We start from the raw sequence: 12,587 nt of genomic DNA, 5'->3' as shown, positions 1-12,587 counted from the left end.
TACAAAACTCACTAGGCCCAGAGCCTACGGCCACACCACACTGAATGCGCCCGATCTCGGAAGCTAAGCAGGGTTGGGCCTAGTTAGTACCTGGATGGGAGACTGCCTGGGAATACCAGGTGCTGTAGGCTTTTTTGTGCTCCATGATTAGTAATTGCGCAACTTCTCAATTATTTTTCAAATTTGGTATGTTTCCAAAATAATTGTATACCGTTTTATAGCGGAAATGTTGGACAACATCATGAGGGCTGGAGCTACCTTTTTACATAGAATTAGCATACAGGTAGTGTGTTCATGGGTAATAAATCGACTTTCACATGTAATGCAGTACAGAGAATATTGAGTCCTTCAAGAGGCATGAAAGAAAACCATTATTGTGTTGATTGTTCTCTCCACCTCCCTGCAACAGACATAGGATGGATGAATTAAAGTTATCCTACCAGACATAGGAGTCCTGAATGGGCCCACCAGTCTTATATATCTCGCCTGATCGAGCCTGATCGAGCGATGAGCGTGGTATCATGTTGCAAGTGGCTGCATGGCTTAGCTTACTAAATGCAAATGCATAAGAGTAATATTCTTAGCATTCCTAGAGACTACGGCCACACCACACTGAATGCACCCGATCTCGTCTGATCTTGGAAGTTAAGCAGTGTCAGGCCTAGTTAGTACCTGGATGGGAGACCGCCTGGGAATACCAGGTGCTGTAGGCTTTTTTGTGCTCCAAGTTCAGGAAGTGAGCCCTTTCTCAATTGCCTTTTAAAACTGCACGGTCTAGCCGACTAGATGCTTAAAAGTACAAAACTCACTAGGCCCAGAGCCTACGGCCACACCACACTGAATGCGCCTGATCTTGTCTGATCTCAGAAGCTAAGCAGTGTTGGGCCTAGTTAGTACCTGGATGGGAGACCACCTGGGAATACCAGGTGCTGTAGGCTTTTTTGTGCTCCAAGTTCAGGAAGTGAGCCATTTCACAATTGCCTTTCAAAACTGCAAGGTCTAGCCGACTAGATGCTTAAAAGTACAAAACTCACTAGGCCCAGAGCCTACGGCCACACCACACTGAATGCGCCCGATCTCGGAAGCTAAGCAGGGTGGGGACTAGTTAGTACCTGGATGGGAGACTGCCTGGGAATACCAGGTGCTGTAGGCTTTTTTGTGCTCCATGATTAGTAATTGCGCAACTTCTCAATTATTTTTCAAATTTGGTATGTTTCCAAAATAATTGTATCCCGTTTTATAGCGGAAATGTTGGACAACATCATGAGGGCTGGAGCTACCTTTTTACATAGAATTAGCATACAGGTATGTGTTCATGGGTAATAAATCGACTTTCACATGTAATGCAGTACAGAGAATATTGAGTCCTTCAAGAGGCATGAAAGAAAACCATTATTGTGTTGATTGTTCTCTCCACCTCCCTGCAACAGACACAGGATGGATGAATTAAAGTTATCCTACCAGACATAGGAGTCCTGAATGGGCCCACCAGTCTTATATATCTCGCCTGATCGAGCCTGATCGAGCGATGAGCGTGGTATCATGTTGCAAGTGGCTGCATGGCTTAGCTTACTAAATGCAAATGCATAAGAGTAATATTCTTAGCATTCCTAGAGCCTACGGCCACACCACACTGAATGCACCTGATCTCGTCTGATCTCAGAAGTTAAGCAGTGTTAGGCCTAGTTAGTACCTGGATGGGAGACCGCCTGGGAATACCAGGTGCTGTAGGCTTTTTTGTGCTCCAAGTTCAGGAAGTGAGCCCTTTCTCAATTGCCTTTCAAAACTGCAAGGTCTAGCCGACTAGATGCTTAAAAGTACAAAACTCACTAGGCCCAGAGCCTACGGCCACACCACACTGAATGCGCCTGATCTCGTCTGATCTCAGAAGCTAAGCAGTGTTGGGCCTAGTTAGTACATGGATGGGAGACCGCCTGGGAATACCAGGTGCTGTAGGCTTTTTTGTACTCCAAGTTCAGGAAGTGAGCCATTTCTCAATTGCCTTTCAAAACTGCAAGGTCTAGCCGACTAGATGCTTAAAAGTACAAAACTCACAAGGCCCAGAGCCTACGGCCACACCACACTGAATGCGCACGATCTCGTCTGATCTCAGAAGCTAAGCAGTGTCGGGCCTCGTTAGTACCTGGATGGGAGACCGCCTGGGAATACCAGGTGCTGTAGGCTTTTTTGTGCTCCAAGTTCAGGAAGTGAGCCATTTCACAATTGCCTTTCAAAACTGCAAGGTCTAGCCGACTAGATGCTTAAAAGTACAAAACTCACTAGGCCCAGAGCCTACGGCCACACCACACTGAATGCGCCCGATCTCGGAAGCTAAGCAGGGTCGGGCCTAGTTAGTACCTGGATGGGAGACTGCCTGGGAATACCAGGTGCTGTAGGCTTTTTTGTGCTCCATGATTAGTAATTGCGCAACTTCTCAATTATTTTTCAAATTTGGTATGTTTCCAAAATAATTGTATCCCGTTTTATAGCGGAAATGTTGGACAACATCATGAGGGCTGGAGCTACCTTTTTACATAGAATTAGCATACAGGTAGTGTGTTCAGGGGTAATAAATCGACTTTCACATGTAATGCAGTACAGAGAATATTGAGTCCTTCAAGAGGCATGAAAGAAAACCATTATTGTGTTGATTGTTCTCTCCACCTCCCTGCAACAGACACAGGATGGATGAATTAAAGTTATCCTACCAGACATAGGAGTCCTGAATGGGCCCACCAGTCTTATATATCTCGCCTGATCGAGCGATGAGCGTGGTATCATGTTGCAAGTGGCTGCATGGCTTAGCTTACTAAATGCAAATGCATAAGAGTAATATTCTTAGCATTCCTAGAACCTACGGCCACACCACACTGAATGCACCCGATCTCGTCTGGTCTCGGAAGTGAAGCAGTGTCAGGCCTAGTTAGTACCTGGATGGGAGACCGCCTGGGAATACCAGGTGCTGTAGGGTTTTTTGTGCTCCAAGTTCAGGAAGTGAGCCCTTTCTCAATTGCCTTTTAAAACTGCAAGGTCTAGCCGACTAGATGCTTAAAAGTACAAAACTTCCTAGGCCCAGAGCCTACGGCCACACCACACTGAATGCGCCTGATCTCGTCTGATCTCAGAAGCTAAGCAGTGTCGGGCCTAGTTAGTACCTGGATGGGAGACCGCCTGGGAATACCAGGTGCTGTAGGCTTTTTTGTACTCCAAGTTCAGGAAGTGAGCCATTTCTCAATTGCCTTTCAAAACTGCAAGGTCTAGCCGACTAGATGCTTAAAAGTACAAAACTCACAAGGCCCAGAGCCTACGGCCACACCACACTGATTGCGCCCGATCTCGTCTGATCTCGGAAGCTAAGCAGTGTCGGGCCTCGTTAGTACCTGGATGGGAGACCGCCTGGGAATACCAGGTGCTGTAGGCTTTTTTTGTGCTCCAAGTTCAGGAAGTGAGCCATTTCACAATTGCCTTTCAAAACTGCAAGGTCTAGCCGACTAGATGCTTAAAAGTACAAAACTCACTAGGCCCAGCGCCTACGGCCACACCACACTGAATGCGCCCGATCTCGGAAGCTAAGCAGGGTCGGGCCTAGTTAGTACCTGGATGGGAGACTGCCTGGGAATACCAGGTGCTGTAGGCTTTTTTGTGCTCCATGATTAGTAATTGCGCAACTTCTCAATTATTTTTCAAATTTGGTATGTTTCCAAAATAATTGTATCCCGTTTTATAGCGGAAATGTTGGACAACATCATGAGGGCTGGAGCTACCTTTTTACATAGAATTAGCATACAGGTAGTGTGTTCATGGGTAATAAATCGACTTTCACATGTAATGCAGTACAGAGAATATTGAGTCCTTCAAGAGGCATGAAAGAAACCCATTATTGTGTTGATTGTTCTCTCCACCTCCCTGCAACAGACACAGGATGGATGAATTAAAGTTATCCTACCAGACATAGGAGTCCTGAATGGGCCCACCAGTCTTATATATCTCGCCTGATCGAGCCTGATCGAGCGATGAGCGTGGTATCATGTTGCAAGTGGCTGCATGGCTTAGCTTACTAAATGCAAATGCATAAGAGTAATATTCTTAGCATTCCTAGAGCCTACGGCCACACCACACTGAATGCACCCGATCTCGTCTGATCTCGGAAGTTAAGCAGTGTCAGGCCTAGTTAGTACCTGGATGGGAGACCGCCTGGGAATACCAGGTGCTGTAGGCTTTTTTGTGCTCCAAGTTCAGGAAGTGAGCCCTTTCTCAATTGCCTTTTAAAACTGCAAGGTCTAGCCGACTAGATGCTTAAAAGTACAAAACTCACTAGGCCCAGAGCCTACGGCCACACCACACTGAATGCGCCTGATCTCGTCTGATCTCAGAAGCTAAGCAGTGTCGGGCCTAGTTAGTACCTGGATGGGAGACCGCCTGGGAATACCAGGTGCTGTAGGCTTTTTTGTACTCCAAGTTCAGGAAGTGAGCCATTTCTCAATTGCCTTTCAAAACTGCAAGGTCTAGCCGACTAGATGCTTAAAAGTACAAAACTCACAAGGCCCAGAGCCTACGGCCACACCACACTGAATGCGCCCGATCTCGTCTGATCTCGGAAGCTAAGCAGTGTCGGGCCTCGTTAGTACCTGGATGGGAGACCGCCTGGGAATACCAGGTGCTGTAGGCTTTTTTGTGCTCCAAGTTCAGGAAGTGAGCCATTTCTCAATTGCCTTTGAAAACTGCAAGGTCTAGCTGACTAGATGCTTAAAAGTACAAAACTCACTAGGCCCAGAGCCTACGGCCACACCACACTGATTGCGCCCGATCTCGTCTGATCTCGGAAGCTAAGCAGTGTCAGGCCTAGTTAGTACCTGGATGGGAGACCACCTGGGAATATCAGGTGCTGTAGGCTTTTTTGTGCTCCAAGTTCAGGAAGTGAGCCATTTCACAATTACCTTTCAAAACTGCAAGGTCTAGCCGACTAGATGCTTAAAAGTACAAAACTCACAAGGCCCAGAGCCTACGGCCACACCACACTGAATGCGCCCGATCTCGGAAGCTAAGCAGTGTCGGGCCTCGTTAGTACCTGGATGGGAGACCGCCTGGGAATACCAGGTGCTGTAGGCTTTTTTGTGCTCCAAGTTCAGGAAGTGAGCCATTTCACAATTGCCTTTCAAAACTGCAAGGTCTAGCCGACTAGATGCTTAAAAGTACAAAACTCACTAGGCCCAGAGCCTACGGCCACACCACACTGAATGCGCCCGATCTCGGAAGCTAAGCAGGGTCGGGCCTAGTTAGTACCTGGATGGGAGACTGCCTGGGAATACCAGGTGCTGTAGGCTTTTTTGTGCTCCATGATTAGTAATTGCGCAACTTCTCAATTATTTTTCAAATTTGGTATGTTTCCAAAATAATTGTATACCGTTTTATAGCGGAAATGTTGGACAACATCATGAGGGCTGGAGCTACCTTTTTACATAGAATTAGCATACAGGTAGTGTGTTCATGGGTAATAAATCGACTTTCACATGTAATGCAGTACAGAGAATATTGAGTCCTTCAAGAGGCATGAAAGAAAACCATTATTGTGTTGATTGTTCTCTCCACCTCCCTGCAACAGACACAGGATGGATGAATTAAAGTTATCCTACCAGACATAGGAGTCCTGAATGGGCCCACCAGTCTTATATATCTCGCCTGATCGAGCCTGATCGAGCGATGAGCGTGGTATCATGTTGCAAGTGGCTTAGCTTACTAAATGCAAATGCATAAGAGTAATATTCTTAGCATTCCTAGAGACTACGGCCACACCACACTGAATGCACCCGATCTCGTCTGATCTTGGAAGTTAAGCAGTGTCAGGCCTAGTTAGTACCTGGATGGGAGACCGCCTGGGAATACCAGGTGCTGTAGGCTTTTTTGTGCTCCAAGTTCAGGAAGTGAGCCCTTTCTCAATTGCCTTTTAAAACTGCACGGTCTAGCCGACTAGATGCTTAAAAGTACAAAACTCACTAGGCCCAGAGCCTACAGCCACACCACACTGAATGCGCCCGATCTCGTCTGATCTCGGAAGCTAAGCAGTGTCGGGCCTCGTTAGTACCTGGATGGGAGACCGCCTGGGAATACCAGGTGCTGTAGGCTTTTTTGTGCTCCAAGTTCAGGAAGTGAGCCATTTCACAATTGCCTTTCAAAACTGCAAGGTCTAGCCGACTAGATGCTTAAAAGTACAAAACTCACTAGGCCCAGAGCCTACGGCCACACCACACTGAATGCGCCCAATCTCGGAAGCTAAGCAGGGTCGGGCCTAGTTAGTACCTGGATGGGAGACTGCCTGGGAATACCAGGTGCTGTAGGCTTTTTTGTGCTCCATGATTAGTAATTGCGCAACTTCTCAATTATTTTTCAAATTTGGTATGTTTCCAAAATAATTGTATCCCGTTTTATAGCGGAAATGTTGGACAACATCATGAGGGCTGGAGCTACCTTTTTACATAGAATTAGCATACAGGTAGTGTGTTCATGGGTAATAAATCGACTTTCACATGTAATGCAGTACAGAGAATATTGAGTCCTTCAAGAGGCATGAAAGAAACCCATTATTGTGTTGATTGTTCTCTCCACCTCCCTGCAACAGACACAGGATGGATGAATTAAAGTTATCCTACCAGACATAGGAGTCCTGAATGGGCCCACCAGTATTATATATCTCGCCTGATCGAGCCTGATCGAGCGATGAGCGTGGTATCATGTTGCAAGTGGCTGCATGGCTTAGCTTACTAAATGCAAATGCATAAGAGTAATATTCTTAGCATTCCTAGAGCCTACGGCCACACCACACTGAATGCACCCGATCTCGTCTGATCTCGGAAGTTAAGCAGTGTCAGGCCTAGTTAGTACCTGGATGGGAGACCGCCTGGGAATACCAGGTGCTGTAGGCTTTTTTGTGCTCCAAGTTCAGGAAGTGAGCCCTTTCTCAATTGCCTTTTAAAACTGCAAGGTCTAGCCGACTAGATGCTTAAAAGTACAAAACTCACTAGGCCCAGAGCCTACGGCCACACCACACTGAATGCGCCTGATCTCGTCTGATCTCAGAAGCTAAGCAGTGTCGGGCCTAGTTAGTACCTGGATGGGAGACCGCCTGGGAATACCAGGTGCTGTAGGCTTTTTTGTACTCCAAGTTCAGGAAGTGAGCCATTTCTCAATTGCCTTTCAAAACTGCAAGGTCTAGCCGACTAGATGCTTAAAAGTACAAAACTCACAAGGCCCAGAGCCTACGGCCACACCACACTGAATGCGCCCGATCTCGTCTGATCTCGGAAGCTAAGCAGTGTCGGGCCTCGTTAGTACCTGGATGGGAGACCGCCTGGGAATACCAGGTGCTGTAGGCTTTTTTGTGCTCCAAGTTCAGGAAGTGAGCCATTTCTCAATTGCCTTTCAAAACTGCAAGGTCTAGCTGACTAGATGCTTAAAAGTACAAAACTCACTAGGCCCAGAGCCTACGGCCACACCACACTGATTGCGCCCGATCTCGTCTGATCAAGGAAGCTAAGCAGTGTCGGGCCTAGTTAGTACCTGGATGGGAGACCACCTGGGAATACCAGGTGCTGTAGGCTTTTTTGTGCTCCAAGTTCAGGAAGTGAGCCATTTCACAATTGCCTTTCAAAACTGCAAGGTCTAGCCGACTAGATGCTTAAAAGTACAAAACTCACTAGGCCCAGAGCCTACGGCCACACCACACTGAATGCGCCCGATCTCGGAAGCTAAGCAGGGTTGGGCCTAGTTAGTACCTGGATGGGAGACTGCCTGGGAATACCAGGTGCTGTAGGCTTTTTTGTGCTCCATGATTAGTAATTGCGCAACTTCTCAATTATTTTTCAAATTTGGTATGTTTCCAAAATAATTGTATACCGTTTTATAGCGGAAATGTTGGACAACATCATGAGGGCTGGAGCTACCTTTTTACATAGAATTAGCATACAGGTAGTGTGTTCATGGGTAATAAATCGACTTTCACATGTAATGCAGTACAGAGAATATTGAGTCCTTCAAGAGGCATGAAAGAAAACCATTATTGTGTTGATTGTTCTCTCCACCTCCCTGCAACAGACATAGGATGGATGAATTAAAGTTATCCTACCAGACATAGGAGTCCTGAATGGGCCCACCAGTCTTATATATCTCGCCTGATCGAGCCTGATCGAGCGATGAGCGTGGTATCATGTTGCAAGTGGCTGCATGGCTTAGCTTACTAAATGCAAATGCATAAGAGTAATATTCTTAGCATTCCTAGAGACTACGGCCACACCACACTGAATGCACCCGATCTCGTCTGATCTTGGAAGTTAAGCAGTGTCAGGCCTAGTTAGTACCTGGATGGGAGACCGCCTGGGAATACCAGGTGCTGTAGGCTTTTTTGTGCTCCAAGTTCAGGAAGTGAGCCCTTTCTCAATTGCCTTTTAAAACTGCACGGTCTAGCCGACTAGATGCTTAAAAGTACAAAACTCACTAGGCCCAGAGCCTACGGCCACACCACACTGAATGCGCCTGATCTTGTCTGATCTCAGAAGCTAAGCAGTGTTGGGCCTAGTTAGTACCTGGATGGGAGACCACCTGGGAATACCAGGTGCTGTAGGCTTTTTTGTGCTCCAAGTTCAGGAAGTGAGCCATTTCACAATTGCCTTTCAAAACTGCAAGGTCTAGCCGACTAGATGCTTAAAAGTACAAAACTCACTAGGCCCAGAGCCTACGGCCACACCACACTGAATGCGCCCGATCTCGGAAGCTAAGCAGGGTGGGGACTAGTTAGTACCTGGATGGGAGACTGCCTGGGAATACCAGGTGCTGTAGGCTTTTTTGTGCTCCATGATTAGTAATTGCGCAACTTCTCAATTATTTTTCAAATTTGGTATGTTTCCAAAATAATTGTATCCCGTTTTATAGCGGAAATGTTGGACAACATCATGAGGGCTGGAGCTACCTTTTTACATAGAATTAGCATACAGGTATGTGTTCATGGGTAATAAATCGACTTTCACATGTAATGCAGTACAGAGAATATTGAGTCCTTCAAGAGGCATGAAAGAAAACCATTATTGTGTTGATTGTTCTCTCCACCTCCCTGCAACAGACACAGGATGGATGAATTAAAGTTATCCTACCAGACATAGGAGTCCTGAATGGGCCCACCAGTCTTATATATCTCGCCTGATCGAGCCTGATCGAGCGATGAGCGTGGTATCATGTTGCAAGTGGCTGCATGGCTTAGCTTACTAAATGCAAATGCATAAGAGTAATATTCTTAGCATTCCTAGAGCCTACGGCCACACCACACTGAATGCACCTGATCTCGTCTGATCTCAGAAGTTAAGCAGTGTTAGGCCTAGTTAGTACCTGGATGGGAGACCGCCTGGGAATACCAGGTGCTGTAGGCTTTTTTGTGCTCCAAGTTCAGGAAGTGAGCCCTTTCTCAATTGCCTTTCAAAACTGCAAGGTCTAGCCGACTAGATGCTTAAAAGTACAAAACTCACTAGGCCCAGAGCCTACGGCCACACCACACTGAATGCGCCTGATCTCGTCTGATCTCAGAAGCTAAGCAGTGTTGGGCCTAGTTAGTACCTGGATGGGAGACCGCCTGGGAATACCAGGTGCTGTAGGCTTTTTTGTACTCCAAGTTCAGGAAGTGAGCCATTTCTCAATTGCCTTTCAAAACTGCAAGGTCTAGCCGACTAGATGCTTAAAAGTACAAAACTCACAAGGCCCAGAGCCTACGGCCACACCACACTGAATGCGCACGATCTCGTCTGATCTCAGAAGCTAAGCAGTGTCGGGCCTCGTTAGTACCTGGATGGGAGACCGCCTGGGAATACCAGGTGCTGTAGGCTTTTTTGTGCTCCAAGTTCAGGAAGTGAGCCATTTCACAATTGCCTTTCAAAACTGCAAGGTCTAGCCGACTAGATGCTTAAAAGTACAAAACTCACTAGGCCCAGAGCCTACGGCCACACCACACTGAATGCGCCCGATCTCGGAAGCTAAGCAGGGTCGGGCCTAGTTAGTACCTGGATGGGAGACTGCCTGGGAATACCAGGTGCTGTAGGCTTTTTTGTGCTCCATGATTAGTAATTGCGCAACTTCTCAATTATTTTTCAAATTTGGTATGTTTCCAAAATAATTGTATCCCGTTTTATAGCGGAAATGTTGGACAACATCATGAGGGCTGGAGCTACCTTTTTACATAGAATTAGCATACAGGTAGTGTGTTCAGGGGTAATAAATCGACTTTCACATGTAATGCAGTACAGAGAATATTGAGTCCTTCAAGAGGCATGAAAGAAAACCATTATTGTGTTGATTGTTCTCTCCACCTCCCTGCAACAGACACAGGATGGATGAATTAAAGTTATCCTACCAGACATAGGAGTCCTGAATGGGCCCACCAGTCTTATATATCTCGCCTGATCGAGCGATGAGCGTGGTATCATGTTGCAAGTGGCTGCATGGCTTAGCTTACTAAATGCAAATGCATAAGAGTAATATTCTTAGCATTCCTAGAACCTACGGCCACACCACACTGAATGCACCCGATCTCGTCTGGTCTCGGAAGTGAAGCAGTGTCAGGCCTAGTTAGTACCTGGATGGGAGACCGCCTGGGAATACCAGGTGCTGTAGGGTTTTTTGTGCTCCAAGTTCAGGAAGTGAGCCCTTTCTCAATTGCCTTTTAAAACTGCAAGGTCTAGCCGACTAGATGCTTAAAAGTACAAAACTTCCTAGGCCCAGAGCCTACGGCCACACCACACTGAATGCGCCTGATCTCGTCTGATCTCAGAAGCTAAGCAGTGTCGGGCCTAGTTAGTACCTGGATGGGAGACCGCCTGGGAATACCAGGTGCTGTAGGCTTTTTTGTACTCCAAGTTCAGGAAGTGAGCCATTTCTCAATTGCCTTTCAAAACTGCAAGGTCTAGCCGACTAGATGCTTAAAAGTACAAAACTCACAAGGCCCAGAGCCTACGGCCACACCACACTGAATGCGCCTGATCTCGTCTGATCTCAGAAGCTAAGCAGTGTCGGGCCTAGTTAGTACCTGGATGGGAGACCGCCTGGGAATACCAGGTGCTGTAGGCTTTTTTGTACTCCAAGTTCAGGAAGTGAGCCATTTCTCAATTGCCTTTCAAAACTGCAAGGTCTAGCCGACTAGATGCTTAAAAGTACAAAACTCACAAGGCCCAGAGCCTACGGCCACACCACACTGATTGCGCCCGATCTCGTCTGATCTCGGAAGCTAAGCAGTGTCGGGCCTCGTTAGTACCTGGATGGGAGACCACCTGGGAATACCAGGTGCTGTAGGCTTTTTTTGTGCTCCAAGTTCAGGAAGTGAGCCATTTCACAATTGCCTTTCAAAACTGCAAGGTCTAGCCGACTAGATGCTTAAAAGTACAAAACTCACTAGGCCCAGCGCCTACGGCCACACCACACTGAATGCGCCCGATCTCGGAAGCTAAGCAGGGTCGGGCCTAGTTAGTACCTGGATGGGAGACTGCCTGGGAATACCAGGTGCTGTAGGCTTTTTTGTGCTCCATGATTAGTAATTGCGCAACTTCTCAATTATTTTTCAAATTTGGTATGTTTCCAAAATAATTGTATCCCGTTTTATAGCGGAAATGTTGGACAACATCATGAGGGCTGGAGCTACCTTTTTACATAGAATTAGCATACAGGTAGTGTGTTCATGGGTAATAAATCGACTTTCACATGTAATGCAGTACAGAGAATATTGAGTCCTTCAAGAGGCATGAAAGAAACCCATTATTGTGTTGATTGTTCTCTCCACCTCCCTGCAACAGACACAGGATGGATGAATTAAAGTTATCCTACCAGACATAGGAGTCCTGAATGGGCCCACCAGTCTTATATATCTCGCCTGATCGAGCCTGATCGAGCGATGAGCGTGGTATCATGTTGCAAGTGGCTGCATGGCTTAGCTTACTAAATGCAAATGCATAAGAGTAATATTCTTAGCATTCCTAGAGCCTACGGCCACACCACACTGAATGCACCCGATCTTGTCTGATCTCGGAAGTTAAGCAGTGTCAGGCCTAGTTAGTACCTGGATGGGAGACCGCCTGGGAATACCAGGTGCTGTAGGCTTTTTTGTGCTCCAAGTTCAGGAAGTGAGCCCTTTCTCAATTGCCTTTTAAAACTGCAAGGTCTAGCCGACTAGATGCTTAAAAGTACAAAACTCACTAGGCCCAGAGCCTACGGCCACACCACACTGAATGCGCCTGATCTCGTCTGATCTCAGAAGCTAAGCAGTGTCGGGCCTAGTTAGTACCTGGATGGGAGACCACCTGGGAATATCAGGTGCTGTAGGCTTTTTTGTGCTCCAAGTTCAGGAAGTGAGCCATTTCACAATTGCCTTTCAAAACTGCAAGGTCTAGCCGACTAGATGCTTAAAAGTACAAAACTCACAAGGCCCAGAGCCTACGGCCACACCACACTGAATGCGTCTGATCTCGGAAGCTAAGCAGTGTCGGGCCTCGTTAGTACCTGGATGGGAGACCGCCTGGGAATACCAGGTGCTGTAGGCTTTTTTGTGCTCCAAGTTCAGGAAG

The 12,587-nt window shown here is 46.9% G+C and overlaps 28 non-coding genes and 13 pseudogenes across 28 annotated transcripts; all 41 read left to right on the top strand.

The window, feature by feature from the left end:
• The first annotated feature begins 22 nt into the window (after positions 1-22).
• On the top strand, positions 23-131 carry LOC138456435 (5S ribosomal RNA; annotated as a pseudogene).
• Positions 132-594: 463 nt separating this feature from the next.
• Positions 595-713, top strand: LOC138454298 (5S ribosomal RNA). The gene has a single exon (XR_011260982.1). It is a non-coding gene; the product is annotated as a 5S ribosomal RNA (ribosomal RNA).
• A 106-nt stretch (positions 714-819) lies between these two features.
• Positions 820-938, top strand: LOC138462611 (5S ribosomal RNA). The gene has a single exon (XR_011265206.1). It is a non-coding gene; the product is annotated as a 5S ribosomal RNA (ribosomal RNA).
• Positions 939-1,044: 106 nt separating this feature from the next.
• Positions 1,045-1,153, top strand: LOC138459207 (5S ribosomal RNA; annotated as a pseudogene).
• A 462-nt stretch (positions 1,154-1,615) lies between these two features.
• Positions 1,616-1,734, top strand: LOC138460960 (5S ribosomal RNA). Its single transcript, XR_011263611.1, has one exon. It is a non-coding gene; the product is annotated as a 5S ribosomal RNA (ribosomal RNA).
• Positions 1,735-1,840: 106 nt separating this feature from the next.
• On the top strand, positions 1,841-1,959 carry LOC138462452 (5S ribosomal RNA). Its single transcript, XR_011265047.1, has one exon. It is a non-coding gene; the product is annotated as a 5S ribosomal RNA (ribosomal RNA).
• A 106-nt stretch (positions 1,960-2,065) lies between these two features.
• On the top strand, positions 2,066-2,184 carry LOC138455118 (5S ribosomal RNA). The gene has a single exon (XR_011261761.1). It is a non-coding gene; the product is annotated as a 5S ribosomal RNA (ribosomal RNA).
• A 106-nt stretch (positions 2,185-2,290) lies between these two features.
• On the top strand, positions 2,291-2,399 carry LOC138457090 (5S ribosomal RNA; annotated as a pseudogene).
• Positions 2,400-2,852: 453 nt separating this feature from the next.
• Positions 2,853-2,971, top strand: LOC138454918 (5S ribosomal RNA). The gene has a single exon (XR_011261575.1). It is a non-coding gene; the product is annotated as a 5S ribosomal RNA (ribosomal RNA).
• Positions 2,972-3,077: 106 nt separating this feature from the next.
• Positions 3,078-3,196, top strand: LOC138455617 (5S ribosomal RNA). Its single transcript, XR_011262015.1, has one exon. It is a non-coding gene; the product is annotated as a 5S ribosomal RNA (ribosomal RNA).
• Positions 3,197-3,302: 106 nt separating this feature from the next.
• LOC138463006 (5S ribosomal RNA) lies at positions 3,303-3,421 on the top strand. The gene has a single exon (XR_011265592.1). It is a non-coding gene; the product is annotated as a 5S ribosomal RNA (ribosomal RNA).
• Positions 3,422-3,528: 107 nt separating this feature from the next.
• Positions 3,529-3,637, top strand: LOC138457089 (5S ribosomal RNA; annotated as a pseudogene).
• Positions 3,638-4,100: 463 nt separating this feature from the next.
• LOC138461477 (5S ribosomal RNA) lies at positions 4,101-4,219 on the top strand. The gene has a single exon (XR_011264093.1). It is a non-coding gene; the product is annotated as a 5S ribosomal RNA (ribosomal RNA).
• Positions 4,220-4,325: 106 nt separating this feature from the next.
• LOC138455606 (5S ribosomal RNA) lies at positions 4,326-4,444 on the top strand. The gene has a single exon (XR_011262014.1). It is a non-coding gene; the product is annotated as a 5S ribosomal RNA (ribosomal RNA).
• A 106-nt stretch (positions 4,445-4,550) lies between these two features.
• On the top strand, positions 4,551-4,669 carry LOC138462169 (5S ribosomal RNA). The gene has a single exon (XR_011264773.1). It is a non-coding gene; the product is annotated as a 5S ribosomal RNA (ribosomal RNA).
• A 106-nt stretch (positions 4,670-4,775) lies between these two features.
• On the top strand, positions 4,776-4,894 carry LOC138453870 (5S ribosomal RNA). The gene has a single exon (XR_011260572.1). It is a non-coding gene; the product is annotated as a 5S ribosomal RNA (ribosomal RNA).
• Positions 4,895-5,000: 106 nt separating this feature from the next.
• On the top strand, positions 5,001-5,109 carry LOC138456061 (5S ribosomal RNA; annotated as a pseudogene).
• Positions 5,110-5,215: 106 nt separating this feature from the next.
• LOC138457088 (5S ribosomal RNA) lies at positions 5,216-5,324 on the top strand (annotated as a pseudogene).
• Positions 5,325-5,779: 455 nt separating this feature from the next.
• Positions 5,780-5,898, top strand: LOC138454297 (5S ribosomal RNA). Its single transcript, XR_011260981.1, has one exon. It is a non-coding gene; the product is annotated as a 5S ribosomal RNA (ribosomal RNA).
• Positions 5,899-6,004: 106 nt separating this feature from the next.
• LOC138462497 (5S ribosomal RNA) lies at positions 6,005-6,123 on the top strand. The gene has a single exon (XR_011265092.1). It is a non-coding gene; the product is annotated as a 5S ribosomal RNA (ribosomal RNA).
• Positions 6,124-6,229: 106 nt separating this feature from the next.
• On the top strand, positions 6,230-6,338 carry LOC138458763 (5S ribosomal RNA; annotated as a pseudogene).
• Positions 6,339-6,801: 463 nt separating this feature from the next.
• Positions 6,802-6,920, top strand: LOC138461476 (5S ribosomal RNA). The gene has a single exon (XR_011264092.1). It is a non-coding gene; the product is annotated as a 5S ribosomal RNA (ribosomal RNA).
• Positions 6,921-7,026: 106 nt separating this feature from the next.
• LOC138455595 (5S ribosomal RNA) lies at positions 7,027-7,145 on the top strand. The gene has a single exon (XR_011262013.1). It is a non-coding gene; the product is annotated as a 5S ribosomal RNA (ribosomal RNA).
• Positions 7,146-7,251: 106 nt separating this feature from the next.
• On the top strand, positions 7,252-7,370 carry LOC138462168 (5S ribosomal RNA). Its single transcript, XR_011264771.1, has one exon. It is a non-coding gene; the product is annotated as a 5S ribosomal RNA (ribosomal RNA).
• Positions 7,371-7,476: 106 nt separating this feature from the next.
• Positions 7,477-7,595, top strand: LOC138455424 (5S ribosomal RNA; annotated as a pseudogene).
• Positions 7,596-7,701: 106 nt separating this feature from the next.
• LOC138456434 (5S ribosomal RNA) lies at positions 7,702-7,810 on the top strand (annotated as a pseudogene).
• A 463-nt stretch (positions 7,811-8,273) lies between these two features.
• LOC138454296 (5S ribosomal RNA) lies at positions 8,274-8,392 on the top strand. Its single transcript, XR_011260980.1, has one exon. It is a non-coding gene; the product is annotated as a 5S ribosomal RNA (ribosomal RNA).
• A 106-nt stretch (positions 8,393-8,498) lies between these two features.
• LOC138462610 (5S ribosomal RNA) lies at positions 8,499-8,617 on the top strand. Its single transcript, XR_011265205.1, has one exon. It is a non-coding gene; the product is annotated as a 5S ribosomal RNA (ribosomal RNA).
• Positions 8,618-8,723: 106 nt separating this feature from the next.
• On the top strand, positions 8,724-8,832 carry LOC138459206 (5S ribosomal RNA; annotated as a pseudogene).
• Positions 8,833-9,294: 462 nt separating this feature from the next.
• LOC138460959 (5S ribosomal RNA) lies at positions 9,295-9,413 on the top strand. Its single transcript, XR_011263610.1, has one exon. It is a non-coding gene; the product is annotated as a 5S ribosomal RNA (ribosomal RNA).
• A 106-nt stretch (positions 9,414-9,519) lies between these two features.
• LOC138458261 (5S ribosomal RNA) lies at positions 9,520-9,638 on the top strand. The gene has a single exon (XR_011262384.1). It is a non-coding gene; the product is annotated as a 5S ribosomal RNA (ribosomal RNA).
• Positions 9,639-9,744: 106 nt separating this feature from the next.
• LOC138455117 (5S ribosomal RNA) lies at positions 9,745-9,863 on the top strand. Its single transcript, XR_011261760.1, has one exon. It is a non-coding gene; the product is annotated as a 5S ribosomal RNA (ribosomal RNA).
• A 106-nt stretch (positions 9,864-9,969) lies between these two features.
• On the top strand, positions 9,970-10,078 carry LOC138457087 (5S ribosomal RNA; annotated as a pseudogene).
• Positions 10,079-10,531: 453 nt separating this feature from the next.
• On the top strand, positions 10,532-10,650 carry LOC138454917 (5S ribosomal RNA). The gene has a single exon (XR_011261574.1). It is a non-coding gene; the product is annotated as a 5S ribosomal RNA (ribosomal RNA).
• A 106-nt stretch (positions 10,651-10,756) lies between these two features.
• Positions 10,757-10,875, top strand: LOC138455582 (5S ribosomal RNA). Its single transcript, XR_011262011.1, has one exon. It is a non-coding gene; the product is annotated as a 5S ribosomal RNA (ribosomal RNA).
• Positions 10,876-10,981: 106 nt separating this feature from the next.
• On the top strand, positions 10,982-11,100 carry LOC138455569 (5S ribosomal RNA). The gene has a single exon (XR_011262010.1). It is a non-coding gene; the product is annotated as a 5S ribosomal RNA (ribosomal RNA).
• Positions 11,101-11,206: 106 nt separating this feature from the next.
• On the top strand, positions 11,207-11,325 carry LOC138462814 (5S ribosomal RNA). The gene has a single exon (XR_011265403.1). It is a non-coding gene; the product is annotated as a 5S ribosomal RNA (ribosomal RNA).
• Positions 11,326-11,432: 107 nt separating this feature from the next.
• On the top strand, positions 11,433-11,541 carry LOC138457086 (5S ribosomal RNA; annotated as a pseudogene).
• Positions 11,542-12,004: 463 nt separating this feature from the next.
• On the top strand, positions 12,005-12,123 carry LOC138464631 (5S ribosomal RNA). The gene has a single exon (XR_011267208.1). It is a non-coding gene; the product is annotated as a 5S ribosomal RNA (ribosomal RNA).
• A 106-nt stretch (positions 12,124-12,229) lies between these two features.
• LOC138461688 (5S ribosomal RNA) lies at positions 12,230-12,348 on the top strand. The gene has a single exon (XR_011264295.1). It is a non-coding gene; the product is annotated as a 5S ribosomal RNA (ribosomal RNA).
• A 106-nt stretch (positions 12,349-12,454) lies between these two features.
• On the top strand, positions 12,455-12,563 carry LOC138457968 (5S ribosomal RNA; annotated as a pseudogene).
• Positions 12,564-12,587: the final 24 nt, after the last annotated feature.

The sequence above is a fragment of the Ambystoma mexicanum genome, chromosome 4p (genome assembly GCF_040938575.1).
Source record: "Ambystoma mexicanum isolate Mex_15411 chromosome 4p, UKY_AmexF1_1, whole genome shotgun sequence".
NCBI classification, from domain to species: Eukaryota; Metazoa; Chordata; class Amphibia; order Caudata; family Ambystomatidae; genus Ambystoma; species Ambystoma mexicanum.
This window is presented reverse-complemented; position numbering and strand designations above follow the sequence as displayed.